The sequence below is a fragment of the Leptopilina heterotoma genome, unplaced genomic scaffold (assembly GCF_015476425.1).
Source record: "Leptopilina heterotoma isolate Lh14 unplaced genomic scaffold, ASM1547642v1 Lhet_144, whole genome shotgun sequence".
Classification (NCBI taxonomy): Eukaryota; Metazoa; Arthropoda; class Insecta; order Hymenoptera; family Figitidae; genus Leptopilina; species Leptopilina heterotoma.
The window spans coordinates 712,290-729,122 of NW_025110862.1; the positions used below are offsets into that span (position 1 = coordinate 712,290).

A 16,833-nucleotide genomic window follows, 5' to 3' on the forward strand; every position below is an offset into this window, starting at 1 on the left:
AATTTTAATAAAATTCTTGTCAAAATTTCAATTATTTTAAAAAACTTTTTTCAATTCAATCAAATTTTTCACAGAGATTTAATTATTTTTAATACAATTTTAATCTAATTTCTCGAAAAATGAAATTATTCTTTAAAATGTTATTAAAATTCGTCAAAAGAATTTTAATTACTTATTTAAAAATTTGTTGATAAAATTCTTTATGAGAGTTCAATTTTAAAAAACATTCAATTTTTGAACAAAATTATTTATTTTTGTATTTAAATAATTGAATTCTCGTAAAATTTTCTAATAAAAATTCATTTAAATATGAATTTGAGTTCAAATTTTAGATAATAATTGAATGTTGAACTCTCTATATTTGAATTAGTAAAAATGATTTGTAATTTCAATTAGTGACTGACTTTTTGCTTTGAAATTAGAAAATTTTACTAATAAATGGTAGTTTCCACTAATTTAATAGTAAAATTTACTAATTCAAGAGCAAAAAGTCAGTCACTAATTCCAATTGGTAAACATTTTTACTAATTCAAATTTATTTAAAAAATTATTGCAATTATTTATTTTTTATAATTCTTTATGAGAATTCAATTTTAAGAAACATGGAATTATTCAATAAATTTTTTTTTTTTATTTAAATAATTGAATTCCAGTAGAATTTTCCAATACAAATTTATTTACAAATGAATTTTAGATAAAATTTTAGATTATAATTGAATATTAAAAGCATAAGAGGGTAAATTTTTAGAAATAATTAAATTTTGAAAAGGTTTTAGATTAAAATCTTGGAAAATTTGAATTTTTCATACTTTTAACTAACAATTCGGTGGAATTAATTTTTTTTGAGAAAGTTTAATGAGGATTTTTTTATATGATTTGAAGTTTTTATTTTTTTATATAATATTTAATTGAAGAATTTACGAATAATTGAAATTTCTTAAAATTGAATATTGTAAATAAATGGATTTGAAAATTTTCAAAGAACTTTTTCGAAAATTATTAAAAATAATCGATTTAAAGAAGAATTTTAATTAAAAATTCTTGAAAATAATAATAGAATTGACAATAATTTTAACACTTGGTCCGTAAATGGTCCGTAATTTTTCATTTTTGGTTCGTAAAGCCCGCATTTTTAAATAATTTCACTGGTTCGAGTAATAATAATAATAATAATAATAATAGTAATAATAGTAAATAAAAGTTAATTAAGAAAGTTAATTAAACTCGTAATAAGTTAATTCCTGCTGAAAATTGTAATTAATTTTGCATTCATTTTGAAGTTAATTAAACTTATCCTATCATTGCAATTATATTTTACAGACGTAATTGAACAATTTTTACACATGAATTATTTTTGTAATTCAGGAAAAAATTTTCCGAAATAAAAAGCAGTTTTTTCGTTAATTAATTATTCACTCCATTGACAATTGATACGAAACAAAAATGTAAAAGATAAAAAATTATTCAACCATTTTTTTTTTGCAACTTTTGTTACTGTTAAAAATAGAAAAAAAATGTCAAAAAAAAAACATTCTAAATATATAATTACGTTTTATTTATTCTTTTTTCTGATTTTGTTTTTCAAATAATGTAAAATTTGAATGGAAAAAGGCTAATTTGCAATGAGTATTACGTTATATCTGCGCGTGAATTTATTAATCGGGATTTAGATATTAGTTTCTATTTGCCTACATCTTCGTAAAGAATTAAAAAAAAGAGAAAGTGACATGTATCATGTTGCAAAGTCCCATTACCAACATCCTTTTTTGTGAAAAAATTTTATGCATTCTTCTCGCTCTGCCTCTATTTTGATTAATATCTAATTAATAATTAACTTGATATATAGCACACTACACACTACACAACAAGCGTTAATGAATATAAAGTAAAAATAATTGACGGATAAAGTTCATTCCACTGTTACTCTTGTAACACATGTGTACACATATATATGTTTGCAAATTTTATCTAGCAAAACAACCAGTAGAATTATATTTTTTTTTGTTTCTTATTTTTTATTAATTGTGTAATTATATTTATATTAATATTTATTATACATTTGCCATATCTTTCGGCTTTGAACGTGATAATTATTTTTCAATATACACAAATATAAATAATATAAAACACAAATAAAAAAATCATATTCACAAATATATGCATAATAATTACAAACAAAAATAATTTGAATAAATTTAAATATAAATATCATTATTTTTAAGGTATAAATAATAATGTATAAAAAGAAATAAATAAAATTTGAAAAAATAGAAATTTATAAATAGAAAAAAAATATTAGAAATTTACAAATTGAGAAACTGAAGAAATATAAATAATAAACTAAATATATTTTTTAAAAATATTAAAAATAAAAGATAATAAAATTGAACACACTGAAATTTTTTAATCGAAATATCATTTGAGTCTTAGCCTTTCAAATTTTTACTTAATTCCAGTGCAATGAGCGTGCGTTCTTGCAAAATAACAAAATTTTTAACAGTCCATAAGAAAAAAAATTGGTTTATATTGAAATGTCAATGTTGTTATGAAAATTACTCTATTTTGTAAGCAATTTCAGTTTTATGTGTATAAACACCTATTTATTACCTAGATTACGTAAAATTAAAAAAAAGAGAAAAAAAATTAAAAATATTTTTCAAAGGGAATATTACCTTTATTATTGATATACCATTTTATTATATAATTTATAAAAAGAAACTAAAGACAAATTAAATTAATTTCTATACCTATATTACTTATGTAAAATTAAAAAAATCAAAAAGTACTTATTAGAATTATTTTGAATAGGATTTATCTATTTTTCATTATATAATTTAGAATCAAAAAATAGAAAAATGAAATAAAAGAAAAAGAATCAAGAAAGATAAGTCTTGTTACTAAAATATATTTAACATATCGAAGAAAATTTCAAGAAAAAAGAATTCATGTACTGTATATGTTATTCTAAAAATGTACAAAGGAAAATAGAAAAATTTCCGTAACAACAAACTTTATAATCGATGATATAATATTTTTTTTATGCAATTTTTTGATAACTTTTAAAAGATGACAATTGAAATCTCTTGTTTTAGCTATAAATGAATAATTTGATTGAAAGGTAACATTGATTTTATTTTAAAGTTTTAATGAATATTGATTCAAAGTCCTAGAATAGAAAAGCTTATGAAGCATCAATTTCTTCTTCACTTTATCGAACAAAATAATATCTTAATTACCATTTTCTTTACTTAAAGGTATAAATAATGTAGTAATAAATAGAAGAAATAGAATTAATAAAAATAAATAGAAGAAAAATTTACAATTTTTATCAGTTTATTCCAGTAATTATTTTACTGTTATTAAAACTATTATTTTTTATCATCTCTTTTATTTTTATTATTGGTATTAATATTACCATTATTACTATTATTACAATTAATATTATTATTTGTTTTTATTTTTATTAATTTTGTATTATTTCTATTTGTTCGTATTTTAATATTTTTTGTATTACTTCTATTTGTTTTTATTTTTATAATTTTTGTACTATTTTAATTTATTTTTTTACTATTACTATTTGTTTTTATCTTTATTATTTTCTTTTTCAAATTACTTTTCATAAATGAAATTTTACTAAATTTTTACATAATGCTTCAGGCGATTTTTTTAAATTAATTTTTTACGTCAAATTCATTTCATTATCTGCTTTTATTTCGATATACAATAAAAGTTAAAAGATAATAATAATAATTGCGTGTTTCAAAAGAACGAAATCGAACATTACTTCATTAACAAAGTTTCGATGAGGGCTCAATTTCATATTGTTCCATAAATAAACGTAAAATAAACATCGAATAATTCAGTTCAGTTACAAACTGAGATTTCATATATTCAACGAGTTTGAAATAATATTGGTAAATTGTTATTATAACTCTGGTTAATATTATTATTATTATTTTTATTATCATTATTATTATTATTTTTATATTATTATTATAATTGTTATTAATTATGCTCCTAAATTAACAATTAAATAAATTACTAATTATTTTTGATAAACTATTAATTTTTTTCCATATAAATTTTATTAGTATAGTTTTTATTGTAAAAAAAACTTATTTTTGAATTGATAATTATTGTTAATTAACAAAAAAAAAATTAAATTTATATTTGTTATGCTAATAATTAAAATGATATCTAAATTTATAATGGCTAATGAAAATTAAATTTGTATTTGCTATTAAAAATTATTTTTATATTAGTTAATAAAAATTGTTAGTTTTTGAAAAAAATATTTTCCACAATTTTGAACTTTGTAAATAGTATTTTGAAATTCCTTAAATAAAAAATGATAAAAACAAAAAAAAACTGGTGCAAAAGTACATACAGTGTATATATATACGAAAAGTAAAGTGGGAGTATGGGAATTTGCTTTTTTTCCCGACCACAAACTTGAAAAAGCCTTTTAGCGTATTTTTTCCGCTTGTTAGTTATTTTTTATGTAAATGCACTTTCCGCAGTTGCAGTTGCTCATTAATGTGTACACACGTGTTTGTAGATGACTAAGTCAACTGCGCTCAAATGAATTACGGGCGACAAAAAGGGATATATAGGAGTGAGTAACCGCTGTACTTAGGGCAATTGTTACCGACGACGACTGTCCTAATTGCAGTTCATGTTGCTAGGAATTTTCATAGAGCGTGACGGACGATATATACATAACGACCGCATTGAAAATATTTACGGTTTACCTCATTCGTGCTATATAACAATGATATAGTTTATGGGAATCGACAATTTATTGTGTAATCTCGTTAATTATATAGTTTTCTTTTATATTTAGAAAAGTATAAATATTTCACACTGATAAGAATCGAATGAATGAAAAAATAAGGACAAAATAATGAGAAAATTAAAGAAGAAAGTAGAAAAAGGAAATAAAAATAAGAAGAAAACAATATAAAAAATAAGAAAGAAAGAAAAATTAGAAGAAAAAAATAAAAAAACCAAAAAAAAAAGAAACAGGAAAGAAAATTAGAAAATGAAAGAAAAAAGAAAAAAACTAGACAAAGGAAAAAAACTAAAAAAGAAAGAAAAAAGTAGAAAAGAGAAGAAAGAATTAGAAAGGAAGAACGAAGAAAAAAAAGAAAAATAGAAAAAAACTAGAGAAAGGATAATAAAAAGGAAGAAAAGAAAGAAAGAAAAAGAAAGAAAAGTTTTTAAAAACTAGAAAAACTAACTAAGAATAAAGAAAAGAAAGAAGAAGGAAAAAAATTTGAAAAAATAGAAAAAAAACTAGAAGAAAGAAGACAAAATAGAAAAAAAGAAAAATGAAAAAATTTGAAAACGAAAGAATATTAGTTGAAAACTAGAAAAATGTCAAAAAGAAAGAAAGAAACTGGAAAAATAGAAAAAAAACAATAAAAAAGTAAGAAACTAGAGAAAGAAGGAAAGAAATAAAAGAAAAACAGAAAGAACTAAGAACAGGTAGAAAACACGAAAAAAAGAAAGAGAAAGAAAAATAGAAAAAACTGTAGGTAATAAAAATCTTAAAAATGAAAGAAAATTAGAAAAAAACGAGAAAGAAAGAAAAGAAAAAAAAATGGAAAAAACTAGGAATAGAAAAAAAACTGGAGAAAGGAAGAAAAATGTAGAAAAAGAAAGAAAGAAAAATAGAGAATGCTAAAAAAGGAAATAAAAAGCTATAAAGAAAACTGAATAAAATTTGAAAAAGAAGGAAATATTTTTTAAAAAATTTTAAATATAAAGAAAAATTGAAAAAACTGGAGAAAGAAAGAAACAGAAAAGAAATAAAAAAATTAAAGAAGGGTAGAATAAACTGGAAAACTAAAGAAAAATAGAAAAAAAGTAGAAAAAGGAAAAAATTTGAAGAAGAAAGAAAGAAATGAAAGAAAAATAGAAATAAAAAAAATTTATTGTAGAACAAAAATTAGAAAAAGGAAGATAATTAAAAAATACTAGAAAAAGGAAAAACTAGAAAGAGGAAGAAAAAATATATAGAAAAAGTAGAAAAACGAAAAAATAGAAAAAGAAAGAAAAATAGAATAAAAATTAGAAAAAAAATAACGAAAATTAGAAAATGAAAGTAAAATAGAAAAAAATAGGAAAAGAAGAAAAAAGAGAAAAGAAGAAGAAGTAGAAAAAGGAAAAAAATAGAAAAAGAAAGAAAAATAGAATAAAAATTAGAAAAAAACAGACAAGAAAAAAAACGAAAATTAGAAAATGAAAGTAAAATAGAAAAAAATAGGAAAAGAAGAAAAAATAAAAAGGAAGAAAAATGTAGAAAAAATGGAAGATAGAAAAAGAAAGAAAAATAGAGTAAACTAGAAAACGAAGGAAAAAAGAAGATTAAAAAAGGGAAAAAATTTAAAAAAGTAGAAAAATAGAAAAAAAGAGAAAAAAAATAAAATAAGAAAAAGAAATAAAATTAGGAAGAACAAGAAAAAGGAAAAAAATCTAGAGAAAAAGAAGAAAGGAATCTAGAGACAGAAGAAATACAAAAAGAAAATAGGAAAAACTAGAAAAGAGTAGAAAACAGTGGAGAAAGAAAGAAGAAAATGAAAGAAAAATAAAAAAACTAGGAATAAGAAAAATCGAGGAAACCAAAAAAGAAAGAAAAATGTGTGAAGAAAAAAGGATGAAATTTGAAGAAGAAAGAATGCAATAAAATAAAAATAGAAAATAACTAGGCAAATAAAAAAAAATTGTCAAAAAAATAGAAAAATAAAGAAAAGTATAAAATAACTAGAAAAATAAAAAAAAATTGTCAAAAAATAGAAAAATAAAGAAAAGTGAAATAAACTATAAAAGGAAATAAAAAAAAAGGAAAAGAAGAAGAAATATATTTTTTTCTAACAAAAAGAGATTTCAAAATTGAACGAATCTTACAAAAAGTGTCTCATTAAAATAAATAATACTTCAATTATTCTATATTATTTGAGAAAATTAGAATTTAAACTACGCCAATTATGAAAAAAAAGTTCGAGAGTGAAAATTTAAATTGCATTAATGTGGAGAAAAATTTTTTTTCTTAAAGAAAAATTTCTATATCAGTTCCTGTAGAATTTTTTTCATCATTCGATTTAATTACTATGTCAAGGGCAATTATTACTGCTTGTTCACTTGGCGAGTCAAGAGAGGAACAATTGAAGCGAGAGCTTGAACTATGAATATATGGTTCAAAATCGATGAAAATGATTTTTTTCTAGGAGAATGATTTTTTGTTCCCTGCAATATTTTTTTCTTTTCAAATTCTTGTTTTTTTGTCATTTACTAATTTCGTTCTATAAAAGTAGAACTTTAGAATTTTATTGTTTCACATTTTTCTACTTCATTTTAAAAAAATTTTGTTGATTATTTTTCAAAAAGATAAGAATTTTTTTCACAATATAAAAAAAAGAGTTTTGATTATTTTTCAAAAAGGTTAAAAAATTTTTTTTTTTTGTTATTCTAAATTTTTCATTACGAAAACAATTTTCTCTCTTCTCATTACAAGGAAACATTTTTTTAATAAAAGAATTGGAGAATTTGTATTTGAAAACAGGAAAAACTTTTTGTTTTTTACTTGTGAATTTAGTAAAAATATACTAGACAATAAAAATATTATTAATAAATGAAATAATAAAATTTTTTTTAAAAATTAATAAATTAACAAAATACTATAAAGTATAAATAAGTAGAAAAATAAAAATACTAAAATAAAAATATAAAAAAAATATACTAAAATTCTGAAAAATTAACAAATAACATAAGATTTTCTTTTTTATTACTTACAATAAATGCTGATAATAATAAAATACAATAAAAACTTGACAACAATAAAATGTTTTACGGAAAAGTAAACAAAAAAAAAATAAACAAAAAAAGTAGACAAAAATATAAAAGAAAATTTAAAAACTAAAATAGAATTACTAAAAACAGTGAATAAAAAGAAATCAAACGAAAGAGAATCAAACAAACAAAAAATGTCAAATCGAAAATTTTTTATACAAACGAAAAAATGTTAAAAAAAAAGGAAAAATGCAAATAAATATTTTTAAATAAAGGACAAATTGCAAAATCTAACCAAAATAAAATAGTAATTCCAGAAGCTTTTTATTTAAAAAAAGAATTTAAAAAATACCGAAATATCAAGGTAAAAAAATTTTTTATATTCCTATCCATATCATTGAAATACTAACCTAATAAAAAAAAATAGAATAAAATAAAATAACCTCAGGTATCATAAATTTTTGCTCTCACACTTTTTCCATGTCACTGGGAAATTTTCTAAAAATACATTCAGCAATGATGGTGTTAAATATTCATATTTCCAAAAACCTACGAATTTTGAACATTTTTTCATTTCCAAAAAAAAAAGAATTCTTTTTTTCATTTACAAAAAATAAACTAATTTCTTTTTATTTCCAAAAAAAAACTAATTTTTTTTTATTTCTAAAATCAAAAACGAATTTGAACATTTTTTTTATTTCTAAAAACAAAAACGAATTTGAACATTTTTTTTATTTCCAAAATACAAATTTGAACACTTTTATTTCCAATTAAACGAATTTAAACATTCTGCCAATTTCCAAAAAAAAAACGAATTTTGACTTTTGCAATATTCAAAAAAACGAATGTGAACATTTTTTTTATTTTAAAAAAACTAATTCTTTTTCTTATTTCCAAAAAAAGAACGTATTTTTCTTTTTCATCTCTAAAAACAAAACATTTAAACATTTTTGTTATTTCCACAAAAACGAATTACATAGAACATTTTTTCAATTTCTAAAAAATGAATTTGAGCATTTTTTCATTTCCAAAAAAATTAATTCTTTTTTATTTACAAAAACAAACGAATTTGAACATTTTTTTCTTTTTTATTTCCAAAAAAACGAATTTCTTTTTTTATTTCCAAAAACAAAGGATTTAGAAAATATTTTTCTATTTCCCAAAAAAGAGAATCGATACATTCTTTTTCATATTTCGAAAAAAAATTTAATTTAAAAATATTTTTTCTCATTTAGTTCACTTTGCGTGCAAATTATTCGATTTTAATTTTGAGCTAGGTTTAAAAATTTGGATGCGTTATTTATATGGATGAAAATACACACCTTGGTGGAAGAAATCCAAACACCAATCACGATTCAACTAATAAATAATAGTCCTCGGACCATTCACTATATATCACGAAAGAGGAAAACTTCACTTCCATTCACTCACGTGTTTCTCGATGAGTTTCCTTCGCACTCATAGAGAAATAAATGACATATGCCAAACTGATTTAAATCACAAAAGAGAAAAATTAACAGTAATCGTATTTTTCGATAATAGTAATAATTAACAGTTTTTTTTTTAATAACAGTTTTTTATTATTTATATTTTTATGTCTCTTTGTATTTCATATTTAACAGAAAGTTTAAATATTTTCAGGACCGTTTTTATCAATATTTTCACTTCTGATTTTATTTATAATTTTCGATCAATTTTTATCATTTGGTCTGTTTTTATATTTTTTGGTTCATTTTTATTAATATTTTCAGTTATATTTTTAATAACTTTTTTGGTCTTTTTTTATTTATATTTTTAGTTATATTTCTAATAACTTTTTGGGTATTTTTTTATTTATATTTTTAATAACTTTTTGGGTCTTTTTTATTTATATTTTTAATAACTTTTTGGGTCTTTTTAATTTATATTTTTAGTTATATTTTTAATAACTTTTTGGGTCTGTTTTTATTTATATTTTTAGTTATATTTTTCTGTCCTTTTTGGGTCTTTTTCCATTTATATTTTTAATTTTATTTTTATATACTTTTTTTGGACTTTTTTTATTTATAAGTTTAGTAATTTTTTTTTTTTGTTTATACTTTTAGGTATATTTTTATTTATGTTTTTACTTATGTTTTTATTTATATTTTTATTTATGTTTTTATTTATACTTTTAAGTATATTTTTTTAATTTTTATTTTTCGGTAGTGTGTATTTTTTAATTATCGCAAATTAACAATTATAGTTGAGTGTTTATTTAATTTGAAGAGTGGCGAAAAATAACCGGCGTATATTGGAATAATAAATTTAAGTTTGCGAGACACAGTGAGCAAATGACATGCGGGTCATGATATTTTTTTCGGGAGGATTAAATGAAGTGTTGCGGACAAGTTGCTATTTGGTGACCGGATGTTGGAGAACTAGTTGGTTCACTCAGGGACGAGAGCGTGTGTCGCATCAATTGACGCCGTCGCTACGCGGCATGCACTCGTAGCACAATGAACTCCGACCCTCGCGTAGGGTAAAGAATCGTCGTCGGGGGTGGGAGGAAGTTGTGGAGGTTGGTCGAGTGAAGCACACTGCTTCTGTCGACTCGCCAACCGGCTTCGACTTTGACATTTACTGTTCGCATCATCGCAAAGAGAGAGAGAAAGAGAGCAAAAGAGAGAAAAAAAAGAGCGAGAGAGAGAGAGAGAGAAAAAGAGTTTACGAAAATTGGACCTGAAATATAAACTATTAGTGAGATAAAGAAGAGAGCGAAAAAGAGAGACAGAAAAAAAAGGAAGGAACGAAAAAAATAGAGAGAAAAAAGAGATAAAAAGAAAGAAACAAAAAGAGGATAAAAAGAAGAGAGAGAGAGAGAGAGAACAAGAAAAGGGGGGAGAAACATCTAATAAAGTCCAAATCGAGACAATGGGGTTGCTTAATTATTTCGCTAAAACTTTCCGTTTATCAGCGAACCAAAATCTCATTTTCGAAATGAGAGAGAAAGCCTTTGACTCTACCGCTTTAGATAAAAGCAAAGCTTTTCTTTAATAACTTTATATTTTATCCGTTTGTACTTTGTGTATTCATTTTAATATAGAAATTACTCTCTTCAAGAATTATTTAATATAATAAATACATCCACAAAGAAATATATGAGAAAAATTATTTTTGCTTTGGAACAATTTTTTTTATTCTATATAAAAATGAAAATGTATTTTTTTTAACTTTATTTTAATGAAAAGATTCTATGAAATATTATTAGAATGTATTAATTATATTCATTACTTATCTATTGTTAATATTAATAAACTATTAATTAAATTTTTTTCAAATTTCGCGCCAATAGTTCTTCATATTGCCGCCTAGATGGCATGAAAGTTCTCTCACAAGCGATATGAAGCGAATTCTAAATAATTAACTGTAATAATAATAATTATGTTATAATTATTTTTATTTTCTAATTAATTCAAAATTGTAATGACAAATAGAAATGATCGGAATTTTTTCCACTTCTTTTCATTAAAAGACTAAAATTTTGTTAAATTGAATGTTTTGTCAAATTGAAATTATGTAGATTTTCGTTCTTTACTTCTAAACAGAGTTAAAAAATTGTTAAACAATTGTGATTAAGAAATAGAAAATTTATTTATTTTGCATTATTTTTGTTTATGAGTCACAATTTTTTTTTTTAACAAAAGTTATTTATTTTGTTTTAGAAAAAGAAGAAAAATATTCGCACAATTTCTATTTTTGTATCTTATTTTTGGAACTGGATTTTCCACCGGAATTAAGACATTCAAAAATTTAAAATTCTAACGTTTTTTAAATTAAACAACTTATAAAGGTTTTGTTATAAAACATGAAGATATCGATTGCTCCGAGTCGAAGACTCGGAGTGATCGATTTCTTCATGTTTTATAATAATTAAAGATGACCGAGAGATAAAATCATTATTTTATATTATAAGAATATTGTTATTGTAACTTCATCAAAATTATTTTCATCATTTTAATTCAATTATTATTTTCTAGAATTTATATTATTTTTTATGAAAATAATTGAATTACTTAAAAAAAATTTATTATTTATAAAATTAATTGAATTCCTTAAAAAAAATTTTATTATTTATAAAATTAATTGAATTCCAGAATAAAAATTTTATTATTTATAAAATCAATTGAATTCCTTAAAAAAAATTTATTATTTATAAAATTAATTGAATTCCTTAAAATAAATTTATTATTGATAAAAATAATTGAATTCCTGTGAAATTTTTATTAATTTATGAAAATAATTAAATGTTTGCATACAATTTTATTAAAATTTTTTTTAAATAATTGAATTCTTTTTTGGAAATTTTATGAAAATAGTAGATATTGAAAATAGAAAAATTTTTGAAAATAATTGAAATTAGGACAAGAATTTTTTTGACATTTATGAAAATAATTGAACTTTGGTGAAGAATTTTGTTATTTATAAAGATAATTGAGATTTTTACGAGAATTTTTTTCAATTTTTGAACATAGTTAAATTGCATTTTGTTTTTTAAAAATAATTGAATTTCTGCAATTATTTCTCATTTCTCCAAAATTCAATTTTTTTTCAGTGTTTTCAACAAAAATTTAAATAAGAAAATTTTTAAATTCTATTATTTTTAAAATTGCTAATTTGCTTTTTAAAAATCAACTTTTTCAAAATCCGTAAACTTCGGTTTTGAGAAAAGTTAATTTTTCAAATAAATTTCGATTTTTTAAATACTTAATTTTCTTAATTTAAATTGGTTTTCTTTCTTTCAAATAAATTAAGTGGTAAAAAATAATGTAAACAGTAAAAGAAAAAAATTTGTTTTTTGCGTTCATTCCAAAGTTTCCGCGCAATAAGTCATGACTCCAGGATTAAAAATTTATTTTCATTTGCTAAGATTTGAATTTACGATCTCTAATTCAAGATTAAATTTTGTTCGAAGAAAAATTGAATTATAAGAGTAAATTCGTTCTTCGATTTGTCATAACAATATATATTCATCCTCTAATTTCAAAACAAATGTCGATTTCTTGTTTTTTCTTTCTCTTAATATGAAGTGTTATGTCTGCTAAACGTGTGATAAAATCCAAATTGTTTTTGACGATAATTTATAAAATAAATAAATACACACTAAAAAACGAAAATTTATTTTGACTCAAATAACCCATTACTTGACTATTATCAAATAAATAAATTGTATTTGAATCAATTATTTCCGTATTTGAAGCAAATATTTACTGAACAATTTAATTGATTCAAGTAAAAATTATTTTATACGAGTAAATATTTATTTTATAATAGACAAGCAAACGGTTATTTGAATCAAATAAATTTTTTTTCAGTGCAATAAAAAAAATTTTTTTAATTTGGAAATAAATCATTTTTGTTAAAGTTTTTTTGAAAAAAATAGATTTAGAAATAGAAAATACTCCTGAGGATGATGTTGATAGTTAATAATAAATAATATTGTGAATGTCTTTTTATAATATCATTGAAATAATAATTATTATACTGGATCAAAATAAATTTTTCAGAAAATATTTTCCAGAGCTGTGTTTGTCGATCTGGTTATAAGCGAAGAAACACAAATGAAAAATGTATCCACATACTCTACTGTGATAACAATTCAGAACGACGCAAGTAAATTATATTCACAAAATAAAAAGAAAATATTGTAAACCCTTTTTTATATTTGTCAAGAAGAAATGTATTTTTCTAGCGCAGAAAATATAATTTTTCCCTGTATCTCAAAAAATTTAAATATTTAATTTAAATTAGACATCGCAACAAATAAATTTTGATATTTTTATCAACAATTTTTATAAAAGTGTATTTTTAAGTTTTATATTAAGAATATTTATATTAGTTAAAATTAAATAATTAATTATATTATTTTTTAAATTAATTTTATTATTAATATTATATTATTACTATTAATACTATTAATACTTATAATTAACTATATTATCGAAATTTTTAGAGGCTTCAAAGAAAACTTTCTTTATTTTAAAGAAAATTATCACTGTTCTAAATAAAATTTTCTTTCCCTGCTGAATAATAAATAAAATCAAAAAATTTTCAACAATAAGTCTAAATTATCAAATTTAGTAAAAAATAAACAAAAAGGAAGAGAAATTTCAATAAAATAAATCAAGTAAATTGAATTAAAAATTTTTGAAAAATTAAAAAATCCATTTCATACAATAAATGTTCAGGAAATGAATTAAAAACGTCAACAATTGAAAAAGGGGAAACAGCAAAACGATTAAAAAAAAGAAATAAAATGAAGCAGTTAAAAATAGACATTAATTTTTTAAAAAGCATTTTCAATCTCCAAGCTTTCGTATATAAACATTTTCCTCTTAAACACACACAAAAAAAAGAGGAAATTTCAATTTACTTGGCAAAAAGATGAGAAATGCATTTGAGGAAAATAGTATTTTTATCTTCTTCTCTCTAAAGAAACATTATTATTGCAAATATACAAGTTCAATGGGTGTGTGTATATATATGTATAAATATAAGCTGAAAAATATAAATTGAACAAGTTTAAACTACTTATATAAAGTAAGCAATGTATGTTCTTCGTAAAACACGAAAAGTCAATGTAATACTCACTTTGTTCCAAATGGTTTCCCTAAGAGTCTTATTGAAATATTCTTTCCTCTAGAAGTGAAAAAGCTTTTGAACAACCTCGTTCGCTGTAAACCTCACAAGTACCTCGCCAGAATACTCAAAACTTTTGTCTCTATCTATAAGAATTCTCTCCGTCTCTTTGTTTTCTCTCTTTCTCTCTTTCAATGTTTTCTATCCAGAGAACATCGGGGTAAAATATAATGAATTCGAAAAATATCGTTTTAACTTTTTTCATTCCTTACATTTTCTCTCATGATTCCATTTTTTTCCTTTTTCTTTTTTTTTTGCTACGATTCCTACCTTTTCAATTTTGTTTCTTTTATTTCGATAGTTGTTGATTGTACTTGTTTCATCTTTGCTTTTTATTAAGATCGATTACATTTATTACTGGTGGAGATGGAGTTTTTTACTTTTTATATTTTTATGTAGAAAATTAATTTCTTTCTGTATTATTATTATTTTTGTTTCGATTTTCATTGTTTTATTTGCTAATAACTTTTTTTATTATTCCATTATTTATTTTTTATAGTATTTTTAATGTATCTATTTGAATTTGTTACACAAACATTTTCATAAATTTGTACAATTTAGACATTACTTTATAATTAGTCAAAATTACTTTGTATTTATTTCCAGGTATAAAATTAAATTAAATTTAAAAACTTATTCCCTTTAACATTGATTTCATTAAAATTCAATTCAAATTCAATTAGAATTTAATGAAATTCAGGTCCAATTAGAGTCAAATTCAAATTCAATTCAATTTTAATTCAAAAGCAATTCAAAATTCAACTTCAAACTACATTCATATAATAAATTCCGATCTAATTAAAATTAAATTCAAGTTAAATTCAAATCAAATGCAAATTGAATTAAGATTAAATTCAATTCTAATTTAATTTAAATTTGAATTAAATTCAACTTTATTTTAATTATATTAAAATTCAGTACAATTTCAATTCAAATTAAATTAAATTAAGCTCCAATTCCATTTAATTATTCAAATTAATTAAAATTCGAATTCAAATTGAATTCAACTTTATTTCAATTACATTCAAATTAAAAAGAATTTTAAGTCAAATTCAAATAAAATTAAATTCAATTCAAATTTCGCTAAACTTCAATATTCAAAGTAATTGAAATTTCAATTAAAATTCAATTTTATTAAAAGTTGAACTTAATTTTAATTCAAAAACAATTCAAATTCAATATCAAAATACATTTGTATAATCAATTCATATTCAATTAAAATTAAATTAAATTCAAACTCAGATTAAATTAAGATTAAATTCAATTACAATTCAAATTAATTTCAAATTTAACTTAATTCAAATTCAAATTCAAATTGTATTGAATTGAGATTTAATTCAATTCTGATTTAATTCAATTGTAATTCAAATTGAATTGAACTTTATTTCAATTTTATTCAAATTCAATACAACTTCAATTGAAATTAATTCAAATTACAATTCAAATTTAATTAATTTTATTTAGTTTGAATTGAATTCAAATTTACTCCAAATAAAATTTAATTCAAATTGAATTTAATTTTAATTTAAAAACAATTTAATTTTAAACTAAATTTGTATAATAAATTCAGATTCAATTAAAATTAATTTCAAGATGAATTTAATTCAAATCTAAATTAAATTCAAATTCAATCAAGAGTTAATTCCAATTCACCTATAATTCAATTCAATTAAGGTTCAAATAAAATTTAATTCAAATTGAATTCAATTCTAATTCAAAAACAAATAGAATTCAATTTCAAACTAAATTTATATAATAAATTCAGATTTAATTAAAATTGAATTGATTTCAAATTCAAATTGAATTGGGATTAAATTCAATTCAAATTGATTTTGGATTGAATTAAATTCAATTTTAAATTGAATTAAATTGAGATTTCATACAATTCTAATTTACTTCAATTGTAATTAAAATTAAATTCATCTTTATTTCAATTATATTCAAATTTAGTACAATTTCAATTCAGGTTCAATTAAAATTTAAATCAAATTGAATTCATTTCTAATTCAACAACAAATCAAATGCAATTTTAAATGGAATTAGGATTAATTTCAATTTGAATTCAAATTGATTTTAGATTGAATTTAATTCAAATTTAAATTGAATTGAATTGAGATTTTATACAATTCTAATTTACTTCAATTGTAATTAAAATTAAATTCATCTTTATTTCAATTATATTCAAATTTAGTACAATTCCAATTGAGGTTTAATTAAAATTTAATTCAAATTAAATTCGCTTCTAATTCAAAAACAAATAAAATTGAATTTGAATTGAGATTAAATTCAATTCCAATTTAAATTGAATTCAGATAAAATTACATTCTAATTTAAATTGAATTGAGATAAAATTACATTTCAATTCAAATTGATTTAAGATTAAAT

At 20.7% G+C, this 16,833-nt stretch overlaps 1 protein-coding gene across 4 annotated transcripts in view; it reads right to left on the reverse strand.

The window, feature by feature from the left end:
* The window catches only part of LOC122498266, a 46,936-nt gene extending 32,516 nt beyond the window's left edge, over window positions 1–14,420 (reverse strand). The window contains exon 1 of one of the 4 annotated variants that reach the window (XM_043605933.1): window positions 14,401–14,420. The gene's annotated coding sequence lies outside the window, so the exon portion shown is untranslated. Of the gene's footprint in view, window positions 1–1,754; window positions 1,774–9,113; window positions 9,427–14,400 lie in introns of those variants that run through there. The other 3 variants (XM_043605935.1, XM_043605928.1, XM_043605934.1) reach the window with 3 other exon arrangements.
* Window positions 14,421–16,833: the final 2,413 nt, after the last annotated feature.